Genomic DNA, 12,453 nt, shown 5'->3' on the forward strand with positions numbered 1-12,453 from the left:
ATATTTTGCTGCAAGAGCCATGGTGTTCTAAATAGACTGCAGCTCTTCACATTCAGTTTCAATAGAAAATAAAATTGAGGAAGTGCAGAAGGCAGCACTGGCATGATTTGCATATAGTCTTTGAAAACAAGCCTTGGATAGATGCAACTGAAAACCAGCTTTATATCAGGCTCCTGCTGCAACAGTGCTCAAATCAAAGAAAGAAAACTGACCTTGTGACAAAATAACCCTCACTTTGGTGTATACCTGAAACAAAAAAAGATAAGACATTGTTATTTTAAAGAGGACACAGAATTAGAAACTTGAGTGGTTGGAAAACGCTAAATAAAACCCAGAATCCTTATTTGAGATCTCCAGTGAGGGGAAGCCAAGGTACCTCTGCCTGTACACAGGGCAGTCTGCTGCTGAGCTATATATTCAACCACAGATTGGTTTCCCCAAGCATCAGCCAAGACATTGTTTTTATTGATTTATTTTGCTATCTTCCCACTGCAGTGATAGGATGACAAAAGAACCACCTGTGGGTATCCTAATATATCTAATGCCAGCAGATTTTCAGGTTGAATAAAAACAATAAATCTTTTTAGGCACAAAGGGGAAACTGTGAGGTAAGTTAATTTGGGAAACTAAAGAGCATGATTTAGGAATATTGGGTTTGTTAGAATGGATCAGCCCAGTCCTTCTGGTTTTTTGCCTTCTCCTCAGAGATAGTTCCTTAAAGATGACACAAAATAAGCCCCAAAATAGTTAAGTGCTCACTAACACTCCCAGGGACTGGGCTGTTTTCTGACAGCGCAGCAATAATTGTGTTACACCAATGAGCAAGAGGTCTGACTGTCACTGTATTGTGCACGTTACAAGTGCTCCAAAAATTGGGTAGAATTTCCTAAGGAACCCAGGTGCAATCAGCTCGTGGCTGTGCTGATCACTGCATCTCTTGTGGGACACAGCCTGGATTTTCCCTAGGGCAGTCAGCTAGATTTGTTGTACAACTTCCTCTTAAATTAAGGGAGAAAATGAATAAACATGTAAACCTGTTCAGCCACTTAACATATTCACAAATCAAGGCTAAAACAGTAGTTAGTAAAAAATTATGTAGAGTCTAGCACACACCAGAAAACAAAGTTCTCTTTCTCTTCTGTTCTTCCAGTGAGTTTTCCTGTCTCCTCACTTCCATGAATAGGCTGAGCTTGTCTCGTGGGGTGCTCCTAAAAATACAGATTAAGCCTTCATGGTAACACAAGGCTTCTTGGACACAATCTATTTCAAAACAGTAATTTTACACTCTCTTGAGCTTTCTGATAGTAAAAGCTTCCAGAGTAACACATCCCTGATTTTACACCACTCTGCTTTCCCCAGAGCAGGTCCAGCATGGGCAGGAGTGGCTGAAGCTCCCCACAAGTGCTGCATTGCTGATAACTCCTAGCCCTGACCCAATCTTGGCAGTGCATCTGAAAGGTTGGTTTTTGCTTTATAGGAATCTCAGCTCCTGGTTTCTGCATCATATTTGTCCAAATTTTGAGTCTGACCTAGGAAATCTAGGCAATTTTATTCATCCTGATCTTGGATTTTTGATAATTATACCACAACATGGTACACGTACATGAGCACTGCTATATATGTAATACAAGAATGCAGTTTTGAATTATATAGAAAAATGTCTAAACTATTTACACTTCTTTAGATTCTTAAAGGAGCATAAATAAAGGCAGTGTATCTTCCCCTAAAACCCCAGATATCAGTGGTGGTTGCCTCTGTAAGGTCAAGGCAGTAATACACACCTGCCAAATTCAGTCCTGCACCCTTCTCAGACACAGGGAAAAAAATCAAATTGAAGATATAAGAGCTCCAGAGATATTTCAGAGAAAGCCAATAAAAGAGAAAAGCCTGAATCTGACACTCACCAATAACAGGATTCTTAAAGCCTCAAATTCGATAAACCCACAAACCAAAAGAAATTAAGCAGGCTGTGTCACTTCAGGACATCATGCTATGGGATTTTAACAAGATTCATGGGTATTAAAAAGTAATGGTATAAATTGGGTATTTAAAGTCAGTATTGATTTGTTGCCAGATTCTGCATATCAACAGTTGCACTTGAGTGTCCATTTACTTTGCTCAGAAATAAATATTCCTGCCCAGCTGCATGTGCTAGTTGGAAGAGAATCAGTTTTCACCACTGGCAAAGGGACAGGTTGTTATCTCAAGCCACATGGTTCATTGATTTATCCGTGGTGGAGTAAACACAAAAATGTATAGGAATGCTGTCAAAATCATTTATTTAAAAGCTTTTTTTTGGAAGAAGAAGAATGATAGCACATTCCCAGGTAAGAATGCAAGAGGCTTTCTGAATATTTGGACTTATTAACTGGTTGAGGTAAATTGTCTCCATTTGATGTTTCTGGCTGGCAGAGATAATTTATTTGTACAAAAGTATTTAATGATGCAGGGAGATTGTTATTGGTGGTTTAATTATTGTTTTGATCAGGGCTTCTGTATGGGTGGTAGTACTCCTAATAAGATAATCATACTTTTTCATCTGTTAATGAGTCTTTGGAGTATTCCCAACACAGTTTTAAGTCTTAGTTGTTTTCCCGCTCTTGGCTTAATTTCTGTGTTTCATTTGGCTTGCATAATGAAACAAGATGGGCTGCTTTACTGCTGTTTATAATAGGTCTTCCTAATATGGTTTTCTGTGCTTGGGCTGATCAGGATTTTCCAAAACTACATAAACGTTTTTAATCTGGGGAGAAAAAATCACTTTGCCTCTAAATTGAAAGCAGTAAATTGGGGTTTTGTGCTCAGGCAAATTATAATACTGTTTTTGCACAATCTCCTTGTGGTATCTAAATTCTATCACTAAAAATCGTGTTGTCTGCCTCTGTCTTCAATCTATATCACTTTAAACTCCCGCCAAAACATTCCCTGTTTCTCTTCCTGCAAACACTTGCTAAGCAGTTGGTGGTATCACAGTGCAATACAGTGAAATATTGACAATATGGGCAGTATTTGAAAGTTAACAGTGGGAAGGGTGTGGCCTGACTGCGGTCCAGGGTACTTCAGCAGTGGATGTTGATGTAAATAATCCTGTACAGAGGTTAATTTTAATTGTATGAGAAGCTGGGAAGTGGGTAGAAATGTTAACAGGAGAACCATAAAAGAGCACAGTTAATATCATGTCAACAGAGGAGCTTTGTTTTTCTCTAAAGGTGAATATTCTCACAGTATCTTCTTTATGGAGTATTCCTATACTCAGCTTTTCCCAGCTGTGTGACCACACTTCCTTTCCCTCTGCTTCATTTATATTCTGAATTTCCTGGGCCTGGCTGTCCTTGTTTTGCAGCCCACTTTAGTTCTATCGCAGTAATGGGCACACAGGGACAGCCCACACTGCAGAGATATAAAACCATGGGGACATGAAAAAGCAAGTGGTGCCTAAATCTTCATGTGTTCTGCCTGCCACAAGCACAAACAGTATTTCAGTCCTCTATGACAGTTATACAGGTGCCTACTACAAAAATTGTACTAGAAGAAGGTGACAGAAAATTCCTTTCTCTCCTCTGGAACTTTCTCGTCCTCTTTGATGCCAGGGGAAAAAAGAAATGTATTTAAGCAGTAACAGAAGTGTTCCCAGTCCAGCTTTACCTTCAGAGCTGGGTGATGGTTTTTTGTTAGGTCATTGTTAGGCTGTCTTTGGGACTGTTTCTCTGTTTCTTATGGGGTGGGGTGTTTCTCTTGTGCCATCTCACACAGCTTCCAGAGGCAACAGGAGACGCACAGAGACCTAGGGAAAGGTCTTTTTTTACCAAAAATAAGAAAGTGAGGACTGGAAGGAACTAGATTAGGGAGGAATAGAGCTTCTTGTATTTTTATTGGGTATCACAGATCTTCAGAGTTAGCAGTAATTTCCTATTTGGTACACAGTGAGCTGGGGAAAGGGCATCACGCACATCTGCCTATAATTTAGGAAAACTGCAAGATTACTCATAGTTTCTCTCCTCATCTCTCCCAGGCTTTAGCCTGAGTAGTTTTTCCCTCTGTTGTGACCTGTGTGATGTGCCTTACACATGCAAAGTCTTCAGCTGTGTTAAATATTTAAAAATCATTAGGATTTTCATAGTATGGAAAATATCCTAATATCTTAATTATTGACATGAGCCTGGGGAACACAGCTAATTCTGGACCTCATATATAGGGAGCTCTTGCACAAATAGAAATTAAAACTCTCTGAAAAGCTAAGTCTAAAAAGACTGAACAAAGGGCAAGGGAAAATTACATATGTAAAATGAACAGCACCATGGCTGCTAAATATCAGGTTTCTTCCATGAATTTATTCTTTTTATAGTTTTGAGACTTAATCTGAAAGGTAAAATGAACCTAACCAACCAAGTGAGGTACAATAGACACTAATAGGAAATAATAAAATAGGATGTACAGCAGTCAGGAGAAATGAGAAAGAAGCAAAAATGCAGGTGAAAAAATCAGTCAAATATAAAAGAGATCTCAGAAGCTGAACAGAGAGAAGGTAGAAGATGGGTGTCCTGTGCTGCAGAGACCAATCTACAAATGCTTTGCTGCCAGCTGAGGCTTTCACCAGCACTAAAACTGCCATCATTTCTAGGCCAACCAAAGTCTGAAAACAGGAAGAGCAAAGCAGAAGTCCAGGGATGTCACTCAGTCCCCCACAGGAGGTTAGAGTTAGTCCTTTGGGTTAGAGTTAGTCTGATCCACTGGCCACAGAAATGGCAACTGCAAATACTTCAGTGCACGTCTCTGGTTATTGTCCCAGAAGTACAAGCTGTGGAGAGCATTGAAGGTTAAAGAGCCCTTGGCAAATGTTCTTTAACACTGCAGTAGAATTGTGTACATTTTGGAAGAAGACATGGAGTTCAAAGCTAACAGCTAAAGATCAACAGCATTTGCTGAGGAAGTCCCTGTAGCTATATGGAAAATTTGTGAGTTCAAGCCACTGTGCCCAGCTCTCTGTGGAGAGTCAGACTGACTGGGCTGAGTCTCAGCTCAGCTTTGGGCATCCTGGGCACTGCTGGTTTGCCCTGCAGCTCTTGTGAGGGCCTTGTTTCCTCCAAAATACCAACTTCTGCCCCATTAATGAGCTGGATTGCAGGTGAAGGTCACAAGGGGTCCAAGGATTTCAGAAGCACTCTTGGATTCCCTATATAAGATGCAAATAGTAATTCCAGTAAGACAAATACATGCTCTTCATACATCTCACAGCTTTTACTCAACCAAATCTACCCTATAGGTAGGGACAAAAGATTTTAACCAACCTGTAACTAATTTGAGTGAATACATCTGTAACTCAAAGCATTCTTCTCTGAGTTTTGCTCCCACAGACACAGTGTTCCTGTAAATTAATTATCTCCACTTCACTGAAGGGGAATGCTCTGTTCCATGAGTTTCATTTGAGTCAGGCACAGAACTGCAAACCCACACCAGTCCCGTTCTCAGTGCAGGGATGTACAGCTTGAGCCTGCTGTCTTGTGCACAAAAAAAAGTTCAGAGGGACTTCTTGGCACTTGCAGTCTATAGGAGTGTGGTGCTAATTAATGTAGCAAAACAAAGGCAAACTGAATGTTTCACTGAAAGGAGCAGAAAGCCCTGCTCAGAGAAACTGGCTGGCACTTGAACCTGGGTACTGATTATCTAATGCTGTTCACACAGCTTGAACACTTCAGCTTCAAAACAGGTTTTCCCTAACACGAGAGAACAACTGAAGGAAAAGGTGGTGTGATGCTAACAATATGTGTGACTTACTGGATCACTTTAGGGAAAATTTGGAATTTCTCATTAATCACTTAACATAAACAAGGAAAAGTAGTTTTTAATGATCAGGAGGTTCCTAAAAGGCATGTGTCTTATTTTGCATGAAGCATTCTGGTTTAGTTTTGTAAAAGAAATGGCCTACCACAGTCTGCATCAAAACAGAAACGAGTGCCAAAACAGTGAGAGGACATAGGGAAACAGGTGAACCATTGTGGTTCTTGGAGATTTATGTGTTGCCAGGGATATGTTTGGTTGAAGAAATGGGACATACTGAGGAATTTGTGGGTAGTCTGGAATCAGGATGTTTCAGAGAAGCCCAGGAGCAGGCTGCTTTACAGGGACAACATTTGCCACCTTCCTGATGTGGCCAAAAGAGTGGACAGGTTGCAGAATGAGCTGTTGGAAAAAGAGAAAACTCTGAGCAGGCTTAATGTTAAATCTTAAAAATAGGACAAGATGTATATTTTTAAGGCATAGACTCTTAAACTGCTCTAGCACAATTGATCTATTGCCTGGAGTACCAGAAATGGGTTGGAATGTAATAACAAGAAGTCATGCACTTAAAGATTAATTAGAATAACTGTGAGTGAGCTCAGAGGTTCATCAAATGTGAGATTACAAGAGGAGGAAACCAGGTACGTTATTGGTTGTAGGATAACTATGATGCCACTGTAATGTGGTCTTAAAAATGCTAATGTATTCTGGGATGCATTGAGTGAGGTATTTTCAGAAGAGGTGAGATATTAATATCGTGGTACAAGGCAGTTGTTAAGACCTTGTTTAGAACACTGCACACAGGGTAGAAGGCATAAAAGGACGCCGGAGGAGTGGAAAACCTATTTGGAGAGAAGATTAAAAGCAAAGCAGAAAGACTGAGAATGGATGATCTAATTGCTATTTATAGGGACATTTTAGGTAAGTATCAGAGAAGCAAAGTTATTTAATTCAAAGGACAAAATGGTAAAGACCTAATGGATATAAATTGGTAGTGAATACATTTACACTGGAAATTAGAAAGTTTCTAGTTTCAGAAAAGTGGATGCTAGAGAAGCCTTGAAGATAAAAGTAAGACACCTTGGCTGTCTGATGGCAGCTTAGTTAGCTCATCCTCCAAACTGGACAATAAAATGGTGTTGGGTTTCTCACAAATTGCCATTCCTGCAAAGAGAATATAAGGAGATTTAATCCCCGTGTGATGAAATGTGTATTTGCAGGGTGTTAGCCCCGTGTTTCAGGAGTTTGCTAACATTCCAGAAGGTCCACCAAAATTCCACTTCCTTTCCGTGCCTTTTTAACCTCCCAATCACCACAGATGACACAAAATATCACGGAGCTGACCAGGCGAAGGTTCTGTAAACAGCTGTCCTTCTGTGACTGACGATTAACTGGACCTAGAAGATCGTTTAGATGTTTCACGGATCAGACTGTTGTGTCACGTTTCTTTCTCTATGCAGTTGTGCATACCAAAGACTTATTTCCAGGACCGCCGAGCAGTCTGGAAGGGCGTGCTTCTTCCTCTTGTCAGCCTGTGAAGTTTGTGATACCTGACTTTCGAGGTTTTCTTCCTGTCTGCACACCAGTTTGGGGCTTTTGCAGAACAAGTCCTCGGTTTCTGAGCGGCTGTGCTTAGGGGAGGAGTGGCTGCCGTGCCTGGCGGTGGCCGCGGAGATGTTCCGGAGGACTCACGGGGGCTGGCCCGGGGCTGCCTGGAGCGGCGCTCGGTTATGCGGGCGGTGTCTGCTGGGGCTCAATTAGGCGGTGCGGCAGCGGTTTCGTTTGAATTGTTAATTGCGCCGTGCCGGGCCGGGAGCGCTCGGCGGCCTGCGGATCGGCATGGCGAGACCCCCCTCTAGCGGAGGGCCCGGGCCTCGCCCGCCCCTCGGCGGGAACGGCAGCGGGAGCGGGCGGGCCGGCGCTCCGGGAAACGGAACCGCGGGCAAGAAGCGCTCCAGCCCCGCGGGGGCCGTCCTTGGGCAGCGCCGCGAGCCCCGGGGCGGCTCCTGCCGGGCGCGGGCCCCGCTGTCCCGGGCGGCGGGCGCGCCGTGCTCCTTCCCGAGCGCCACGGGAAACGTCTTCGCCTTTTTACTTGAAGCCAGTGAGAAACGGAGGTTTCTTATCCTCGTGGAGAACAGCATCTCTCCCGCGAGAGGAGCTGCGTGGCCGGCTCCGTCCTGCCTGGCATCGCAGCGCATCGCTGAGGAGTAATGGGAGCCCGGCGCGTCTCCGCGGTGCCGCGGCGCGCCGAGCGGTGCGAGCGATCTGCCCGCTGGATGCGTAATGAGCAAGTTCATGGTTCCATTCGTTCTTCCTCCCCGCCGTTCCGGCACTGCCGCTCTCTTTATTTGTTGGCACTTCTTCGCTCCAGAGACAAACCATAAAGCTCATTCCACCCGCCTGCTCTTCGCCTCGAACATTCATTTCGGGTCGGTAGCAACTGGTGTCCAGCACCACGCGAGGGCACGTACGCACGGACAAGCCCCGGTGCCCGCGGGCTGGGCGAGCCGGCCGAGAGCCCGCGGCCCGGGAGCGCGTCCCTCCCGGCGGCGAGCGGAGCGGAGCGCGGCCGCAGCGCTCCCGCCGCCGTCTCCGGCCGCCGCCGGCGGCGGGCGGATGCGCTCCCGGGGAGCGCAAAAGCTTTTCGCGCTCTGCTCCCGCTGTCCCCCGCCGACCGGCGGGCTCGTTGTCGGCCGCCGCCTCGGTGCGGAAAGGCTGTGAGGATCGGGGCGGGGGGCTCTCCCTTTCCGCCCCTCCGTCCCCGCCGCACGGGCAGGAGCGCGGTGTTGCACAACCCGCTTCCTTTTTCTTTCGCTTCGCTGCGCCGCGGGCAGCGGCGGCGAGTGCGCGGGGCGCCGGTCTCCGCCCTGGGTGGGGGGGACGACACGGCCGGTGCCGCCCGCCCGCTCCCCGCCAACTGCGGCGCTGGCGCGGCCCCGCCGGCTGCGCGGCCCCGCGGGGGGGGCACCGCCGGTCCCCGCGCCCCGGCCGACGGTGCCGGTTCACTCCGAGGGGAAAGGGGGCTAAATCCTCGCCGGGGCGGGGGCGATGGAGTCGGGACCGCGCATCCCGCGGCAGGCACCGACCGCCCGCCCGCCGGGCCGTGTCCCTTCTCGCGGCGCCCGGGCAGGGCGTGGACGCCCGCCCCGCCCCGGCAGAGTCGCGGCGGCGGCGCGTCCCGTTACCGGCGGCCGAGCCCGCGCTGCCCCCGGCGCGGCGGGAGCAGGTGTCCGGGGGCAGCAGCCCGGGGCAGCGCGGCGGGGGCGGGGTCGGGGCCGGGCCCCGCGGGGCCGGGCGGGCGGCGGCGGGCTCGGCGCGCCCGCGGCAGGAGGGAGCCGGAGCGCCCGAAAAGCCGTGAGGGGAGGGGAGGGCGGAGGGGCGGGAGGGGGGAGGCAGGCGGGCGGGCGGCGGGCGCATGCGCTCTGGCGGGCCGTGCCATATTGGAATGAGGCAGTGAGCGGAGCGCCGGGGAGCCCGAGCCCCGGCAGCGGCGCAGGGCTGGAAAAACTCCCCGCAGGTGAGGCGGGCGGCGGCGGCGCCCGCGCGCGGGCGGAGCGGCCCGGGGCGCAGCTGTTGGGGGCGTTTTGCCGGCGGGGCGCGGGGCCCGGAGGGTTTTTCCGGGCTCACGAAGTTTGGATGCGGGAAAAAGGCGGCGAGGCAGGAGGAGGAGGAGGAGGGAAGAGGCAGGCGGAGCGCGGAGGGGAGGCGGCAGCGGCAGCGCGGGGGGGACGCGCCTTCGGCCGCGCCGAGGAGCGATGCGCGGGGCTGGCCGGGCGCCGCCGCGCAACTGCCCGCGCGCAACTCTGCGCGCTCCCGCCAGGGGCCCGCGGCGTCCCGCGGCGCGCTCGGCCGAAGTTGCCCTCCCGGCCGGCCCCGCGCCCGCCCCGGGACGCGCCCGGCCCCCGCGGGAACTTTGTGCGCGCCGCGCCGCCGCCCCGGCGGGGCCGGTCCCTGCCCGCGCCCGCGGGGGGCCGAGCCCACCGAGCGCCTCTCGCTCGCCCCCCTCCCCCTCAAAATGGCGGTGGAAGGGGACCTTTAAACCCCGCGCCGCTCCGCTCCGCACCCCCGCCGGGCGCGGCCGCGCTCCGCTCGGCGCGGCGCGCGTCCCGCCCGGGGCAGCGGCTGGCGTCGGTCCCCGTCAAGTGGCCCGTCAGCGAGCGGCTCTCGCCTCCCGGTCGGGCTGGGTGGGTGGGTGTGGGGGGAGAGGGGCGGGCGCCGCCTCCGCGGCCGCGCCGCCGGCTCTCCCGCAGCGCCGCCGCCCGCGCTGCGGGGCCTGCGCTGCCGCGGGGCCGGGCATTGTGTGCGCGCCGCGCCCGCCGCCGCCGCTCCGCACCTCCGGCGGCTCCGCGCCCGGCGGCGCTCCGGCGAGCGACGCGCAGCCTTTGTCTCTCGGGGAGTCGGTCTGCGCTGCCCGCCGCTCCTGCACCTGAAGTCGTAAATCGGGCGCCGGTGACACTGCCCGGCCGGCCGCCGGGGATGCCCCGGGACGCCAACTTCGGGCCGGGGAGGGAGCGGCGCCGGGCAGCGGCTGCGGGAGGGCTCCCGCCCGGGCAGCGCCGGCTGGAAGCGGGAGGGCGGAATGCCCGCATCGGAAGGACTGAGCAAGTTTTCCGTCTGTGGCTTTTGCAAACTTGCTCCCAGCCCGCCCCCCACCCCCTACACAGTGGAAATAATGAAAGGAGAAGAAAAACAGCGCGGGCAGTTAATTGTGAATTTGTAACTACGTTCGCTATTGCAGTTCTGCGAGGCCCTTATTTGTTGAGAAATAGGCCAGTGATGTCTGTTTCACAGTCACATGCGTGCTTTAGCAAAACAATTATATCTGCTTTGGAGAAACTTGTTGCCATTATAAAAAGGTTGTACGTGGTAACCCTCGTGTCTGTCAGTTTCACACACTGACAGCAGAATTCTGGTGGAAGGGGTTTTGCAGGAGAAGAAAAGGCCTAACTTGCTGCTTCTTTGCTGTACCTTCCTTCCTTCATGGGAGCTGGCTCCTGTCTGTAGCCCAGGAGGTTACCATAGCGAACAGTTCCGTGAGGCAGAATATAAGGTGCACCACCAAAACATGATAATCCACCTTGTAACTTCAGAAATACCACTGTTGCAACCTACATAAGGTTTGCCATGCGTGTGAACTGGTCAGAAACATCTGATTTGTAAGAGGAGTTGTTAATGTCAAGGAGTCTTGCTCCTTCAGGAGCGGGGCTGTAACTTGTAGCATCTACAGCATGCAGCAGGATGGATTCCTGGTCTGGCTGTGGTCTGTGATTACTGTTTCAAAATAGCCAACTGTTAGGACTAAGTAAATCAATATGAAGATAAAAATAGATCAATTAACTGAAAGCCTAGGTTTATTGTGTGGTGGGTGGTACTGACATGGATTTTACAATTTAAAAAAAAAAGTTTAAAAGTATCTGTCTATCTAAAATATCATCTCTAGGGAGAAGACTTAGTGGCCTTCCTGCCTTTGATACAGCCACTTCCTCTTTTGCGTTTGGTTCATGACTTGTTGCCGTGATTGAGGGATGAGACTGAAATGTGGTTCTTCCCAGAACCTGTGTTGGGAAGGTGCTTATGGACAAGATGGACAACCAAATAAAACTGCTCTCGTTGCCTTTTTCAATGCCTCACAGTTAGGAGATGGCACGGGAGTGTTGGGCGAGTGTCTTTGCCGTTGTTTGGTGTGTCTGTGGCAGGCACTTACCCTGGGACACCTCAGGATCCTGTCACGCTAGAGCTGACACGCTCCTTCTCACGGGAGGCAGCAGTGCAAGGCAGAGGGCAGGGAAACAGTGGCAGATCTCTGTCGTTATTGATCTTTATGGGTTTTCCTTTGCTGGTTTTTTTCTCCCTGTACTATTAATTTGCCGGCATCGAGTTATCTTATCTGATTCTTAAACCAGGCAAATCTCCTAAGCAATTGCTGGGTGGAAAAGGTGGATTAAGTGTAAGCTGACATGTTAATGACTGATAGAGTTTGCATGGTGTGATCTTTATATTCTGGGAGCCCTTTCACTGCCTCATGAGGAAGATGTTAATGAGTACTGCAAAGACAACATGTGCCATGGCATGTTTTGGCAACACTTTTCAGGGGATTTTTTTTGTCATTTCATGGCAGACCAGTGACAGCTGTAGACCACAACCTTTGCGTTGTGGTTGCCTTTTGAATCTACCGTATTTGGAATTCACCTTAACATCATTGCTGTGCTTCCAGTTGTGAAGTTTGGCCGTGGCATGATCATCATGCAGTGATGCAGACATCAATACAGTCATTTGGTGCTGGCTTGACTTAAGTAATTGTCCTACAAGTGATGCACTTGAGGCACGTGGCAACTTAATTGCACGACCACGCTGACAGTGAAATGATTCATGTTAAATCCACTACAGTGTCCTTTAAGGGCATGGGAAAATTAAACCTGGAGGTGCTTAGCAAGGGGCACTTTGGGAAGAGAGTTTCCAGTGTCTAAAACCGCAGGGCTTGCATTACATCCATTGTTCCTATAATGACATGGCAGCCTTAATGCTACAGAATTGTCTTGGGATTTGGTTTCTTGACTTTTTAAGTGTGCAATTCTGTGTTTTATGGATTGGTCATTGACTTGAAACAGTGTAGCCTGTGCAAGTTACAAATCTGGACCTATAGCAGCTTTCTTTTGTGTTGTTCATTGTACTAAT

At 49.8% G+C, this 12,453-nt stretch overlaps 1 protein-coding gene across 1 annotated transcript in view; it reads left to right on the forward strand.

Annotated features, from left to right (window-relative positions):
* The first annotated feature begins 9,206 nt into the window (after positions 1-9,206).
* Positions 9,207-12,453, forward strand: part of SFMBT1 (Scm like with four mbt domains 1) — a 70,191-nt gene continuing 66,944 nt past the window's right edge. Inside the window, exon 1 of the mRNA XM_021534057.3 lies at positions 9,207-9,295. The gene's annotated coding sequence lies outside the window, so the exon portion shown is untranslated. The remainder of the gene's footprint in view (positions 9,296-12,453) is intronic.

This window comes from Lonchura striata, chromosome 12 (assembly GCF_046129695.1).
Source record: "Lonchura striata isolate bLonStr1 chromosome 12, bLonStr1.mat, whole genome shotgun sequence".
In the NCBI taxonomy this organism is placed as follows: domain Eukaryota; kingdom Metazoa; phylum Chordata; class Aves; order Passeriformes; family Estrildidae; genus Lonchura; species Lonchura striata.